General features: G+C 46.4%; 1 long non-coding RNA gene across 5 annotated transcripts; it reads right to left on the reverse strand.

Annotated features, from left to right (window-relative positions):
* Window positions 1-491: 491 nt before the first annotated feature.
* LOC146246896 (uncharacterized) lies at window positions 492-1,681 on the reverse strand. Of its 5 annotated transcripts, none has more exons than XR_014732303.1 (3): window positions 1,593-1,680; window positions 1,206-1,286; window positions 492-794 (listed from the first exon to the last, which is right to left on the reverse strand). It is a non-coding gene; the product is annotated as an uncharacterized LOC146246896 (long non-coding RNA). The 5 variants fall into 5 exon arrangements; XR_014732302.1 differs by having other exon boundaries at window positions 994-1,286; XR_014732300.1 differs by lacking the exon at window positions 1,206-1,286 and having other exon boundaries at window positions 1,593-1,681.
* Window positions 1,682-3,512: the final 1,831 nt, after the last annotated feature.

Below are 3,512 nucleotides of genomic sequence, written 5' to 3' on the forward strand. Positions count from 1 at the left end.
GTGTGTTTGTGAGAGAGAGGCCGTGGAGAGCTGAGATCATCTACTGTTTCTGAAAAGTGGCCATGTCAGCATGATGATGTGCTTCACTACTATGGCCACCTGCTGTTTCATCTCCTGGGATCTGGTGTTCTCTCTCAGAAGTCAACAATGAGAGCATTGTCAAGACATGAGTTCAGCACGAGCCATCTTGAACTCAGAGCTGATCAGAGAGATCACCTCAATCTGGTCTGTCATCTGCCATCCAAACAGATGGGAAGTAACGAAGTACAAAATACTTAAGTATTTTTACTTCAGTTGGCTATATGTCAGAGCCCATACGTTTAACTTAAGTGAAAAAGTGTAGTCAGCATTTCAACTTTTCCCAGTCTTTTTAAACATGAGTGTCTGTACTTCTACTTGTAAAGGATGTGTACTTTTACCATCTCTGCCTGTTAGGTGTTTATAGGATGTTCGGACACAGAGCTAGGCACAGATAACCATGTTCTACAGACATGCTTTTCACACCTGGAAAGTGTGACATCTGTTTTTATTTCACACTTGCGACACACAATCACATGCGCACATGCACAAACACACACATCTCCCAGCTATTAGAAGGTTGTATCTAGCCAGCTCCTCTGTGTTGAGGGTGGAGCTGGAAGCAGGAAGTCTGGCATGAACACAGATTAGAACCATGTGTCTGACCTGGAAGACACATGACCGGCTCTTCAGAGAAGCACCAAAACCAGGCCGTCCATCTTTCTCTTTTTCTTGTTCTCTCCCGCACTCACTGGCGGATCATGACAGCCTTGCTCCTGAACATCAGGAAAAGGAAAAGCAAGAAGAGGGAGAGTAGGCGATAGTAGAAGTGGAGGAGGAAGAGGAGGTGGAAGGGAATGGGGAGGGACAGGGAGAGGAGGAGCAAGGGTTATTTCTGATAAGAAAATAAAATGTTTATGAAGTAGAAGACAGGTCCAAAAACAACTTCAAAAGCGTAAGTACCACTTTCCAGACCTGCACAAAAATCCTGAAAACGTCCATGTTGACATCATCAGAACATTCAGAGAGCAGGATGGAGGGATGAAAATACCGGAAAACATCATCCAAGACCAGTAATGTCCACGTTCAAATATTTTGGTTGGCCTCCAGAGATGCACCATCATATCCACATCTAAGACCCAGGGGCCAGAGGCCCAGGACTGCTGCATCAACGGCTACTGACTCACCATGGAACAGTCTCCATCTCTGTTCACGGCGAAATCCTTTATCTATGCTCACCGAGGAACTGGTAGCAGACAGAAGACTGTCTGAGGAGACTCATGGGAGGGAGAAAGGGGAGGGAGGTGAAGGAGGAGGTGAAGGAGGAGGAGAAGAGGAGGAAGAGGAGGGAGATGGCAAACAGGACAAAAAGAGAAGAATGGGGAGAAGGAGGTGGAGGTTGAGAGAGAGGAGACGAGAGACACAAGGAGTTGAGATGCTGTGACGGTAGGCTCATCCTCATAAATAAACCGGCTTCACACTGTCCAGGAACGCTCTCTGGGAATCCCGTGTTTATCTCTTTATCTCTCCGCTCTATTTCACCCCATAATATTGAGGTCTGAGTTCATCCTTACATTTTCCAGAAGGTGCTAGATCGAGTTTGGTCCTCCTGGTGACCCGGGGAGTATGGAGAGATTGAAAATGCGGTGATCTGGCTGAGAACACAAGCAGGAAAGGAGGATAGGGAGGAGAGGGAGGAAGGAGGTGAGTGGTGGGGGGTATGAAGCAATCACCTCAGATGACATCACTGTCTGGAACCTTCTGGCAAAACCCTGCTCTCAGTTCCTTCTCTCTCTCTCTCCCTCTCTCTCACCCTCTTTCTCTCTATCCCTCACGTGTGTTCTTTCTGTCTATATCTCCCTCTTTATTTCTTCAGCGCTTTATCAACGCTACCACAATCTTGGAAAAGTGGAAGCCGATATTCCCTCCCCGGACTTTGATTATTCTGAAACAACAACAACCCCGTTTCAGCCAGAAAGGGGGTATGCTTATACTAAAGTGTAGCGGTGAAACAAGATCTTGGTGACGCTAAGCAGCGATTGCTAACATCCCCCTCAGTACCAACTACATGGAACTATGCATGCAATGCTGTCCCTCAAGAAGCCCCTACCCTCCATAATCAACCTCCTTTCCCAAACTCCCATCACTCACCGTTTCCACAACAGGAAATTCTTGGGCTGGGAAAGCGATCAGACCCCCCTGCCATGCCAAACACACACACACGTAATGCAAAGAGCAAACTATAGCAGGGATGCAGTGTTGAGTGACAGGTGAACTACCAGGATCAACCAGGCAGTGCTCTGGTTCCAGAGGCCCCTACACACACAGTCACACACACAGTCACACACACAGTCACACACACAGTCACACACAGTCACACACAGTCACACAGGAGCTACTGCTAGAACATGCCTTTGTGCTGATAATCTGCCAAATGTCGGTTAATATCTAACGTATCTAACATCCTGCTAACACTCTGCTAATACTCTGCTGATACTCTGCTAACGCTCTTTAAATAAAGTCATACAAACATAATATAGGTTGTATATTTAGTCAGATTGCAGTGCTCCAACCTCTGATATAATGGCTTTAACGGTAGTGAGACGTCTGATGAGTCAGTACCATCTAGTGGTGGTGAGTTGAACTAACATCTATAATAATGCCAACACATATTTCAGACACTTGAGCTCTATCGGCCACTAGATGACACTGTGAGTCAATGGAAGGCAACATCAACAAGGACACACACACACACACACAGCAGCATGTATGACTAATGAATGGTGAGATGAGATCCATCACAAGAGCACGAAGCCATTTTCACCTCCGACAGGAAACCAGGGCGGAGGAGCAGGCTGAGAGTACCCTCCTACACACACACATACACACATACATGCACACACACACACAAACACACATGCATACATGCACACACACACACACACACACACACACACACACATACATACATACATACATACATACATACATACATACATACATTCATTCATTCATTCATTCATTCATTCATTCATTCATTCATTCATACATACATGCGCACAAACACACACACACACACTGCATGGGTTCTAACACACACACACACACACACACACACTCTCACTCACTGCTACAGCTACCATCTGTAACAGACAGCCCAATCCCGGGTTTCACATCACGGCTCAGACAGCTTGTAGAGGTTGGCTTGGTTCATACATAAAGGTCACCTATAAGAACGCAGAGGTGTGTGTACTGTGTGTGTGTGTGTGTGTGTGTGAGAGAGAGTGTGTGAGGGTATGTGTGCATTTTTCCAGGTGTGCCGAAGCTACCTAACCTAGAGTGATGAGTGCAATTAGCTGGTCACCCAGCTAGGTGACAGCGTAACACATCCTATAATATCCAGCAGCATATCTAAGGACCATCACTGATAATGGGCCTTTCTCCTCTGGGAGACTCCTCATCAGGGAGTCAACACCTCAGTCCCACTTTGATAA

Source organism: Hypomesus nipponensis, chromosome 19, assembly GCF_054491055.1.
Source record: "Hypomesus nipponensis isolate SF chromosome 19, ASM5449105v1, whole genome shotgun sequence".
NCBI lineage: Eukaryota > Metazoa > Chordata > Actinopteri > Osmeriformes > Osmeridae > Hypomesus > Hypomesus nipponensis.